The sequence below is a fragment of the Chiloscyllium plagiosum genome, unplaced genomic scaffold, assembly GCF_037043375.1.
Source record: "Chiloscyllium plagiosum isolate Xiang-an unplaced genomic scaffold, Cpla_swu_hap1 HiC_scaffold_4, whole genome shotgun sequence".
In the NCBI taxonomy this organism is placed as follows: Eukaryota; Metazoa; Chordata; class Chondrichthyes; order Orectolobiformes; family Hemiscylliidae; genus Chiloscyllium; species Chiloscyllium plagiosum.
This window is the reverse complement of record NW_028270142.1, coordinates 127,101,865-127,114,422: the sequence shown is the minus strand read 5'-3', so window position 1 is coordinate 127,114,422 and position 12,558 is coordinate 127,101,865. Positions and strand designations below refer to the sequence as shown.

At 38.1% G+C, this 12,558-nt stretch overlaps 1 protein-coding gene across 11 annotated transcripts in view; it reads right to left on the bottom strand.

Moving 5' to 3' along the window:
- LOC122548896 (protein tyrosine phosphatase type IVA 3-like) overlaps positions 1–12,558 on the bottom strand; it is a 154,966-nt gene that overhangs the window by 57,339 nt on the left and 85,069 nt on the right. The window contains exon 3 of one of the 11 annotated variants that reach the window (XM_087986634.1): positions 4,114–4,209. The exons of 9 other annotated variants lie outside the window; for them this stretch is intronic. The gene's annotated coding sequence lies outside the window, so the exon portion shown is untranslated. Of the gene's footprint in view, positions 1–618; positions 660–4,113; positions 4,210–12,558 lie in introns of those variants that run through there. One more of the 11 variants, XM_087986632.1, reaches the window with a different exon arrangement.

Genomic DNA, 12,558 nt, shown 5'->3' with positions numbered 1-12,558 from the left:
AAAGGAACTCAAGAGTGGCCGGCCTTATGAAAGGAAAGAAGGAAAACAATTTTTTTCCCCCTAAACTTGGCAGTTCAAGACTAGTGGACAGTGCCCAGTCCATTTCTTTTCAGAAGTCTCCCCCAGAGATTTTCAAGTAGTTCAAAGCATTTCACTTCTCTCAAACAATCACATACAAATGGTTCTCCTATAATGCCATTGTTGCATTCCTGCAAAACCTCACTTAATATAAATAATGGGGCCTATGGGAAAAATGTGGTTGGGGCAGACCAATAAAAATATCACGAACAATTGTTAAGGTTTTGGATGATTTTTGAGCAAAGTGTAGCACAGCCCAAATGAAGGTTGAAATCATATTTATTAATGAAACAAAAATAAATTTAGCACAATACATTTACAAAATATAAAGAAAGCTGCTCTGTGTACAGAAAGCTGCTCTTACAGCTGACATTAAGCATGCACAGAATGACATGAAGATCGGTGCTGACATTGTGCATGCACACAGAACGATGCGGTGACTTCAGCATGGACATCGGCGCATGCGCAGAATGAAGCATATGAAGCAATCCGTGCTGGGCTCATGCTATTGCGAACAGTGATAAGCAGTCTCGAAAATACCGTTCACTAATTCTTCAGCAACGTTATTGCCAAATTGCACTGCCGGAATATGCATTATCCAAAAACTACCTGTCCATCATAGGCCAAAGTTGGCTGGAAGAGACCAAAAGTAAATCAGAAACAAAGACAGAAACTGCTGGAAAAACTCAGCAGGCCTAGCAGCATCTGTGGAGAGAAATCAGATTTAATGTTTTGAGTCAAGTGATACCCCCCCCCTCCAAAGCAGGAGAGCCATAATCTTGAACTAGATCTTGACCATTTGACAGAAATTGTAAAGCACGTTTTCTACACAGGAGGTAATAAAAATCCAGAATATTCATCCTCAAAAGGCTATGGAGGCTAGGACCAACTTAATTTAAGACTGAGATTAGTATCAATCAATCAATTATATCACAAATGCAGGTAATTAGAGTTACGGTCTGGATCAAAGATAAATGGCAGAAGGCTCAAGGACTGAGTTAGTAACTTAGAGTTTTACTCAAGTCTAATGTGATGGGTAACTCCTTGGGGAGATGGAAATATTGACGCACCCACACAAACACAATTTTGCTTACGATTACACTGCAAAATAAAAATTGAAAAAACTATGTTTATAGATAAGCTTTAGATTTTACAGGCATCTTCACAACAAACAAGGTTATAAACATGAACGATTGATTCCGAAATAAATTAGCGTGATTAATGGTCCAATAACTGCTTTAAATGATAAATCCGACAATGTGCTGTAATCAATATTTTAGCAGGCGCAGGAAAAATCATTTAATTTCCAGTGACAAAAAAAAAGGTAAAGTCTCAACGTCTATTCCTGGAGCACTTACACCCATTTGTGATATTCATACTAGTGCATTTTTAGTTCATGCTTACAGATATCATACTGCATTGCATTTTGCTCTGGAGTCAGATTTCCATGTGCTAATAGACACCCAGTGTTAATTGAGTACACTAGAGATCCAACCTTCTCTTAAAAAAAAAATCAAATCTGCAAGTTTTGAGAGGGAGAAAGAAAAAGCAAACTTTGATATAGGAATTATTTTTAAAAAGTTACATATTAGAGCTGTGGAACCACTAACCCCATTAATCACAATAAGGTCTCAGCTTGCAGAAATTCAACCTACAAAGCTCTCCAGGCTCCAATACAGAATGAGCATAATACAACCTGAAATGTTTTACTTTTGCTGGGCTGAGTATTAGTTTTTAAAAAACTAAAATCTGCAACATGCAATGTCTTATTTTTATGTAGAAATATTACAATCAAATTGCATATTTTCATAAGTTGCATACAGAAAGTAGTAGTTATGAAAAGCTACAAAACTTCACTTTGTAGCAAAAATTAACTTTCATAAATATCCTGGTACAACATACACTAATAATTTCAAATGTACAAATTGGACCAATATGTATAAAGCACAGGAATCTGTTGTATTTCCTTGGAGGGTTTCTACAGGAATTTTAGAAGTAAGGATTTTTTTTTTAAAAAAAGAACATGATACTGAGTCCTATAAAATAAGAGAGCTTAAGCAGTATGGCACTATGTTATAGCAGAAAATTCACTGGTAATTCATGGCCATAGCAGTGAACACCTATTTTCTGCAAGTCTTCAAATGTGAGCATTTAGTATAATCTACGACAAATCATATCAGTAAACTGTCCTTACTCTTGTTGTTTTACAATCAAAACACCAGAATTACAAGGTTAAACTCTAGAAAGTAGTTTGACTATTCTAGTTGGGTTTTGAACTTTGCATTCCAGTTTACATTCAACATATTTAAAGAAATATTTAACTTTTGAGGCTCACAATAAAGCCCTCTAGAATCTCACAAAAACCAATGAAAGCAGATATCTATTGACAGAAGTATATTAGTACTCAGTACAGCCCAGTGGTAATGGTACTGGATAGCAATCCAAGTTATGAACTCATAGTGCACCATGGCAGGCCTTGAAAGAAAACTCAATGGTAGCCATTTAAGCAAAAAGATGGTTGAATGTCCTGCCAGATTATATCTAAAGGTTATTTTCTCAGGAGTTGTCTTCCAAAATAAAAGATTGTTTGTTGAATCATAAGCACTCCCATCCTCGTGTCAATAAACAGGATGGCTCAAGTGCTACCAACAATTTTGCAATCCGCCCATCATTCCATCATGACTTCCTGGCACTTTCCACGAGATCCTGTTTTCAATAGGTTTAATTGCTAAAAAAGCTACCCAATCAGGCAGATAGTAACAGTAAACATAGTTTAGTAATGATCTGGGATAAATAGAACTGCGCGAGTAATTTGTCCTCTACAACCTTATTGTCCTGATTAATATTGTGCTATTGATGAAAAAAAAGGTTCAAACGTTGCACCTTAGAACATGGTCTTAATCCAACTTATTTAAGTATAGTATTACAGTTTTAGGTGAGATCCTGCAATTTAAACTCCTGCTTTCAGATGAATCTCATATTGCACTGAAAACCAATTCCTGGCAGGGATTTAAGTATGCCAATGTGAAAGCAGCAAAGTTAATCTGGTAATTCCAACTTTTTCCCAAACAAAATTCAATAGCAGTAATTTCATACAACTTGAAAATGCTGCATTTTTAAACAGAATTCAGTAACTAACACTAAAATCAAAGAGAAACAGTGGCCCAAACCAAATTCTATTTTGGAATGAATTGTAGAGAAACGGTTGTTTCTGAATTGCTGAAATGTGAAGTCCCATTATCTGTGCACCGCTTCAAGGACAATGACCATTTGCAACTCCTCTGATATTGAAGCAGTCTATATCCAGATCTTAGCTGACAAATGGAACGTATTTGTGACACACAAGTGACAGACAATGATCATCTCCAAAGGAGGATCTAACCACTTTTCCAAGATATTCAATGCTATTATCATTACTGAATCCCTACTATCAATATCCTGGTATTACCACTGAACAGAAACCAAAATTGTACAAATCAGAAATACTGTGGCAATAGGAGCAAGTCAGGGGTTAGAAATTCTGCTGAAGGTAACTCACCTTCTGACTCCCCAAGCCTGTTCACAACCTATAAAGGCATAAGATAGGAGAAATAGAATACTCCCCACTTGCCTGGATGAGTGCAGCTTCAATAACACTCAAGTAGCTTGACATCATAGAGGACAAAGCAGTCCACTTGACTGGCAACCATTCCACCAGCTCCAGCATTATTTCCCTCCACCACCATATATTGACAGCAGTGCATACCATTAACAAGATGTAGTGCAGCATCTCACCAAGTTCCCTTCAATAACATTGCCAAAATATTAAACTTCTATCACCTAGAGGGACAAGGGCAACAGGTGCACAACAATACCACCAACTTTAGATGTCCATGCAGAAGAACGAAAAATTTGCAGGAATACGGAACACCACCACTTGTAAGTTTACCTCTAAACCACATATCATCATGACTTGGAACTATATCGCCAATCTTTCACTGTCAGAGTCAAAACCATGAAATAACCTTCCTGATAGCACTGTGGGGGTGTACCTACCTCCCATGGACTGCAGCAATTCAAGGTGGCAGCTCACCACCACCTTCTCAGGGGTAATTACGGATGGTCAATAAATGCTAGCCCAACCAGCGACATCTGCAGTAGGAAGAAATGTTCAAATTTTAAAAACTTAAGAACCCCCAGATGAATAGTATCGCAGCTCCATGCAAAGTCAAGGAGATGCAAAATGTGAAGGTTCCATTGTCCTTGAAACAGTGCAAGGATAATGACCATTTGCAACTTCTCAGATATTGAAGTAGTCTATATCCATATCTGAGCTGACAAATGGCAAGCAATACTTGTGCCACACAAATGACAGTCACTGATCATCTCCAAAAAAGAATCTAACCACTGAAATCTACTAACTCCAGGTTTTTTATAGAAGTTCCAAGAAATGTACAGCTTTTCAGTTACCAATCGAATCAGACGTGGAAAACATTTTAACCAGATTTTTTTAAACATTCTTAACCTCCTTTTACATTCCTATTTGGACAGTTGGAAAAGGTTTTCTCTTATGTGCAATATCAGGTGGTTTAGTTAGTGTACAGAATTTAGTTGCTTCTCCACAATGCTCTCACATTTGAGAGCTCAAGTAGTACTATACACTTTTTGTTCCATCACTGCTAAGTCTAGCACAGGCATGAGCTGTACTTCAGTTAGTAGAATTCTTGCCAAGTCAGAAGGTTGTGAACTTGAGTTCAAGGCCAAATACTTCAATTTAAAACATTCTTGGCATTCTAGTACTGCAGCAATGGAGGTGCCTTCTTTGAGAGATATTAAACCACAGCTTTGTCCACAGTACAATTTGAACTGCAACAGTGGGAAGTTTTCTTTTACTCTTTTTGGGATGTCAGATGCAGGTACACCCACAGTGCTGGTAGGGAGAAAGTTTCAGGATTTAGACCCAAAGGTCTAATAGTCTTTAGCTCATCAGGACAAATCCAACAGTGTCAAAATTTTAACAGCTGACGTCAATTTGTATTATAGGAGAAAAGGATGCTGGTGGTTGGCAAGCGGATTCTGATTTTCCACGGCAATACCTCATCCAATGCAACAGGAGCTACCTATGTTCCTGTAGTGAACAGGTCAATCTGTATGAGTGTATACAACTCTTAGCAAATGTAAGAGTTGAGCCACATTATAAACTCAATCAATAATCTTAAATTAGCATAGTTACTAGCACAGTTAGGAATTTTCAGGAAGTGTTGAGATCTGATTCTACTATTCACATCACATGGCCTTTTGGGATCTGTAGCCACAGGATGTTTGGAGTACAGCCAATTATGATTACCCAGAGAAACATAGTGTTTGATTCAATAAACTAGAGAGACATGCAGACCAGAGTCATAAAGCACGGAAACACTCTTTGGTCCAACTCGCCCATACCGATGAGATATCCCAACCCAATCTAGTCCTACCTGCCAGCACCCGGCCCATATCCCTCCAAACTCTTTCTATTCATATACCCATCCGGATGCCTTTTAAATGTTGCAATTGTACCAGCCTCCACTATTTCCTCTGGCACATTCTTGGGTTCACACTGGCAATAAAACTTATACACTATGGTACTTAATTAGTGGGAGGCAAGATGTAATTTTTAGACTGATGACTCCATTTGGTTAGTGAAACACACCACTTGCGTTGACATTGCATGTTAGCAAAGTGGAGTGTTTTGTTTTAATCATTATCCAATTCAGAGATACTTGACCTTTCCAGAGTAATTTCATTTTTGAAATTGGTGGACTTTGGTCCAAGTTAGATTTTGCACAATGGAAAATGAATAATGATCCAATCAAGATCGACTGATCTGAAGGTTAGCTATGATACCATCTATTTCCATAGAAAGCCTGCAGAACAAACAAATGGTTAGACTGCCACTTAAAAGCTTGCTGATCAAATCAATCTTTTGCATAGGGAGTTTATACAAATTCCAAATCAAATGCGAATTATTGAGATCTACTTTTGGTAGACAGAAGTGAAGAAACCAAACTTTCAACTACCATGAGGGGGGGGGGGGGGGGGGGAAAGGGAGGGTATGAAACTTCTCTATATCAAAAGGGAATTTGAACAAAGTGCCATTTTATAGTCTAGCCTTCAAGTGCAAGCATGTCCTTCCATAACACATCTTTCTTTTTCACTCCTCAATCATCCCAACACTCTGTCCTGTCACACTGCATCTTTTGTAAGCAGAATTACTTATTACGATGGTCCGGTCAAGTCAGAACCCAGAGTGGAACCTGGCTGATTGGTCAAACGTTTAACTTTTGCAGTTGATTATGGTGTTGGTAAATCACTGAACATGTACTCTCGGGGCTACAAATGTTCCTTAAATGAAATGACAATCTTATTAAACAAAAAATAGGAAAATTATACGTATAGAAGATAGTTCAGAAATATCTTAATATAAAATGGCAAAACAAAAAGTTTTGATCTATATCCCAACAGTATTCTTTTACAGATACTAAATTTCCAGAAAAATATAATTCCTTTTCTAACTGACTCTTTCCACTTTTTTCCTTGGACTGGCGAAACAGTTTGAATCTTTCTAGTTCTGCTGGCTGAAAACTCGTCAGTTCTCAACTTGAATTTTTTTTAAAAAATAAATTCTAATCATTTGGATACTTCTTTTCACTAGTGTGAAAATTGTACCCTTGAACCAAAAACTTCATTAATCTGCTAGGGAGCAACTGAAGCCATAACTAAATCAAAGGCCTCTAACTTATTTTCTCTTTAGTAAATTCAGCAGTACAAACTTCTTTACTTAAAAGGAGGCAACTGCCTATGATAATTATTACTAGCTTATTAATCTAAAGACCCAAGCAATATTCTGGAAACCCGAGTTCAGATTCCACCACAGCAGATGGTAGCATATGAATCGTAAGGAAAACCGATGTGTTTTGCTAATGCTCTTTAGGATGGAAACTGCCATCCATGCATGATCTGGCTTAAATGTAGCTTGTGGGTGACTCTTAAGTACTCTCTGCACAATAGGGGATGGGCAACAAATGCTGTCCTAGTCAACAGTGCCCATATCTCATGAAAGAGTTAAAGAGAAAAAAAAAATCAGGTATATAGGCATTCTGCGAGGTAGTTAACTGAACCACACTTTTTTCAAAAATGATTCCGGTTTTAGATAAATATCTGAATTACTTTCTAAATTCAAAGTTATCCTGACAACCAAAAGCAAAATCCAAGTGGGAATTTTAATACGTCACGGAGTGAGTTTGTAAATCTCTGGCTCGAACGGACATTTCTGGAAATAGCTGAGCAGGTCTGTTGTTTTCCTTTGAGCAGTGAAGATGGAGAATGCACGTGAATAATATATGATTACGGCATGATTAAAGCCCGAGCTGGCTGGCGGTGAGAGTGGAAGCAGGCAGCCTGAGATGGCAAGGCAACAAGAGCAGGCTGCCCGGGGTAGCAGTGGAGGGGAGGTCAAACCCCGAAGTAGCAGAGGTTGAGCCCTTGAGGACTGAAGTCTGGCATGGGTAGGTGTTTATGGACTGTGGTGTTGAACTGTTGCCGTATATACTCGTGTACAGGTGGTACTTTGAAATTAGGGGGTCGACTAATACACAAGTTATTGTTTTTGAGGGGATGAAATTCATGTTTTTCCATTTTTTTTGACTCATACCAAGCAAGAGCCAGATCTCTACACAAATTAATAAAACAAAAGGAAAAAGAGTTATGGCCATTATTGAATATTTATCTATAAAATAACTGTCTCCATTCTGCCCGCTACAGTAGAATAATACAGTAGTGTCCCCACCACCGCTGTACCCATGGGGTATGCGTTCCAAGATCTACCAAGGCAGCCCAAAACTGCGGATAGGTGCGAACCCATTCATTTAAATGGGAAATTTACATTTCCAGCAGCCCCTGGTTCTGGAATGTTCCCTGTAATTTGTTCAGGCTGCGGTAAACCACGGGTAACAAACAGTGGAAACAGACTCTGCGGATATGGCGGTCGCCCAGTACTGTCATTCTGAAAACCTGGAGCAGCGTGTGACATCTGGAGAACTGAAAGGCTCTGAACAGAGCTGTATGGCCAACAAACTGAAAAACTGGAGCAGAGCACAACGGGCAGGTACACAGACTCAAATTCTGATCTGTAACTGAAGAACTCGGGTTGACATATACACGAGATTTGAAAAATACATGTTTTTGGCTAAAATACATGAGATCGACCTATTCATGAGTATATATGGTAAGTGTTTCGATTTGTTTTTCAACTTTTTAAGAAGGACTTTAATGCTTAACATCTTAACCTTTGTTTTCTTTATCCTTCTGCTTTATACAGAGATTCTGTATCAGAGTACCTTTGTACTTAAGATGGTACCATAAGTGATGACTTGTGATACATGTGACAGTAAACCTGAATTGAATTGAATTAGTTTGTCTACCTTTATTTCATAAGTGCAAATCCCAAAAATGATAATAGCCTTATAAATATTTTTCACAATGTGTATTTCTTTTAATTTAGGGCACAGTGTTCTCTGCTCACAAAGCAGTGTTGGAGAGATTAAACACTTTTCTGAATTGCCTTTGTTCAGTCTGCAAATATGACCCCAAATGCCTGCCATTTTAATTCTCTGCCTGATGCCCAGTCTTCTGCCTCCAGTTTCTGCTGTATCTACTATTTAATTCAGCAAATCCCTCCAATGGCAAATTCCACATATTCACCACTCCTTACAGAAAGAGGGTTCTTCTGTATTTCATACTGGATTCCTTGTTGATTATTTATGTTGAAGCACTCCAGTTATAAATTTCCCCATAAAAGCAAACACTCTTTGTATTATTAATTCTATCAAGATCTATTTATGTAGATTGATGATGCAATAAAATTATAGATTAATTGAGGGTTTTGAAATTACTGGCATCTTTTGTGAACAGGTAATAATTAGAATATTATACTACTATCAGTAACAGCGTATGACACTATCAACGAAGCATTCAATAGTCAGATGTAGGACAACTGGGTTCTAGACTTTACTGATTATTCATTTCACCAGCGTCTTTGTGCTGATACAGTTCGCCATTCTTTCCAAAAGGTAAAGGAATCCCTACTGGCATGAAGGGACATCACCTGCTAACCTATTATTCAACCTTCATTCTCCCACATTTCAAAATGAAACAAGCAATGAAAAAAAAAATCCAGATCTTCCCAGTCATTTGATTGGGATACAGACCCAGAAACTCAATTTTTCAGGACAACAAACTAAATACTTGGCTTATAATTTGCAAGAAGTTAAATATAGTTTCACCCCTCAGAACAATTGAGTATTGGATTGAGATGAACAGTAAGAAATAGTAATTATTGTGCGATAATGCAAGAAAATCAAGTTTTTGAAGTATATGCAAACACATCAGGGTTTTCCAATGTTTCAGCCATTAATATTTCTGTGGGAAGTGAACTCCAGTGAAATCATTCTCACAGGTAACTGCACCTCTACTTCTCTTAGTCTACAATATTCTTTCAGACTCAATTTCATCATCTACACTGTCTTAGAAATGTTTATCACAGTTTTTGAATCAGCTAGTCTTTCTTTTACACTGTTGACTAGCTTCATCAATTTAGCTCCTTTATCCAGATATTCCAAATTTTAAATTTTCCTACCATGCATAGTTTTTCTGGAATAGCTCAATTCATACTTCGACCTATTAAAAGCTCAAGACAAGCACCAAGAAGGCAGGCCACATGCCATCAGCCTTCACTCATTGTAATCCTTGTCCCTGCCTTCAGCACTTTTCCAAAAGGCTTTCATTGTCCTCTTAAATATCCTCACTATGAACTCTTAAATGTCCTACGATATAAAATTAAACATCTAGCTTAGAAAAAAAAGTTAGACAGAGTAAATGATGACTGCATGCATTTTTCTAAGAATGTAGCACAGCATCGGTTAGCAACATAAGAAAAGGAAGTTTGATGATCACGTGGCAGCCAGAATACTGGATAGAGGAGGATGGCAAAGGTGGTCAATTCAGTCAGCATGATTGATAATAGTTGTAGTTTCCTTGGACATTGAGGGATCCTAAAACAGACAGACAAGATGTACAGAAAACTTTGTTTGAAGAGACTGAGTTACTCAAGCTCTTTTCCTGTGGACAAAATCTAAAGCCACAGAACACCAGTTTATGGTCCAACAAGTTTATTTGTAAGTACTAACTTTCGGGCAAAAGAGAAGCACTCCGAAAGTCTGCTGGACTATAACCTGGTGTTGTGATTTTTAACTTTGTCCATTCCAGCCCAACACCAGCACTTCATCATTTTTGCTTATGCTATTTCCTAATGTACGACATGACCATATGTTTCTAATAGGCATTGCTATATCAAAGTTAAAAACAAATTCCTCAAACAAGTTAAACTGGGCTTACAATTGACGACCATGGCAATTCTACAAATGCAGAGAGTATAAATATTGGAAACAGAAACAAGAGTAGGCTATTTGGTTCAGCAGAACCAATCCACCATTCAACATAATCATAGCTAATCCTCTGTCTTGCGTTTTTCTCACAGCCCTCAACATGGTTAGCTTCCAGAAATCTCTTTCTTTCTTAAATACATTCAATTATTTCAGCTCCACAGCCTCTTGTGGGAGAAAATTCTGATGGTTCACTACTATGTAAATGAAGTATTTCTGGTCATCTCACCTATTGCACATCCTGAGACAGTGAGCCTTTGATCTGGACCCAGGCCATGGTATACTTCTGCCTCAGCTGATGGTATACTTTATCCAGCCCAAGAATTTCACACTTTTCAAAAGACACCTTCTCACCTTTCAAAACACCAGTGAATATAGGTCCAGTCAACTCAATTTCTCACCATATGAGAAATCATCCATCCTAGGACCCAGGTGAACCTTTGTTGCACTCCATTTATGGCAAATACATCCTTCCTTGGGTAGGGAGGCCAAAGCAGCTGCCAATACTTTAGGTCTGGTCTCATCAATGCTTTAAACATTTGCAGTGGGACTTCCTTGCTCTTTATTCAAACCGTCTCACAATAAAGGCCAACATACCATGTACCTTCCCACTGTGTGCTGCACCTACATACTTGCTGTTGATGAGGAGTGTACTTTGTTCCTTCATGCATCAACCTTTTCCAATCTATCACCATTTAAACAATACTGTCTCCCTACAAAAGTTGACAAATTGAATGCTATGATATACTAATGCAAATCAGTTTCAAAATATATGGTACCATTTACTAACAGTTTAGTAATTTAACACAAGCAAGCTGCTCTTTTTGGCACTGAAGTCATTTATCCAATAACTTTTCTTTTATAATTCATTCTTGGGATGTGGGCTGGTCAACATTTATTACCCATCCTTCGTTGCCCTTGAGAAGGTGTCGTCAACTGCCTTCTTGAACCACCGCAGCCTACATACTGTAGGTTGATGCACAATATCATCAGGGAGGGAATTCCACGATTCTGATTCAGCGATGAAGAAACAGTGATATATTTCACATTAAGGATGATGAGGGGCTTGGAAGGGAATTGGCAGTGGTGGTGTTCCCATGCATTTGTTGCCCTTATCCTTTAGATGTAAGGGTTCACGGTCATATATTAATTATTAATCTGCAATTGCTGCTGCTATAAAAGAATCACGATGTAGAAGCTTAAGTTGCTATTAAAAAAAGACCCAAACACACTACGTGCTGGTTAATTCCCCTACAGGGAATTTTCCTCCATAGCCACCAGGTGAAAATATGCTCTGTAAATGACAAATTGAAAATCAGAATTCATAATATCAAACATTTAGCAATTCCAAAAATTTTAATTCTTCTGTATGGGGATAGGAAAGAGAAAGTTAGAAAAACAGACACCAAGATAAACACACACAGATCACAGCCTAAACTCCACTTTTTTTGGCTTTTCATCAAATCCCTGCAGTGTGGAAACAGACTATTCGGCCCAACAAGTCCACACAGATTGCGATTCTCCAAACAGCATCCCACCCAGATCCATCTCCTCCATCCAACCCGACCCTGTACCTCCCACAGCTAATCCACCCAAACTCCACAACCCCGAATACTACAAGCAATTTAACATGACCAATCCACCTAACCTGCACATCTTTGGACTGTGGGAGGAAACCAAAGCACCCAGAGGAAATCCACACAGACATGGGTAGAATGTGCAAACTCTACACAGGGAATTGCGAGGTTAGAATTGAACCTGAGTCACTGGCACTGTGAAGCAGCGGTGCCAACCACTGAGCGACCATGCCAGTAATTAAAAACTAGACACCAAGCATGATTAATACTAAAACATGAGTAAGCAGACAGTGAAAGTAGAAGTACTTTTATTTAAAAAGCATTAAGGAATACGAATTCACTTTACTCATTGGAAATTAATATGTCAAAAGCTAAATAAGCACCAATATTTTACTTTTAACACTTACGAAATATGCTATGACTTAGCACTGCAAATACTAGTTTTT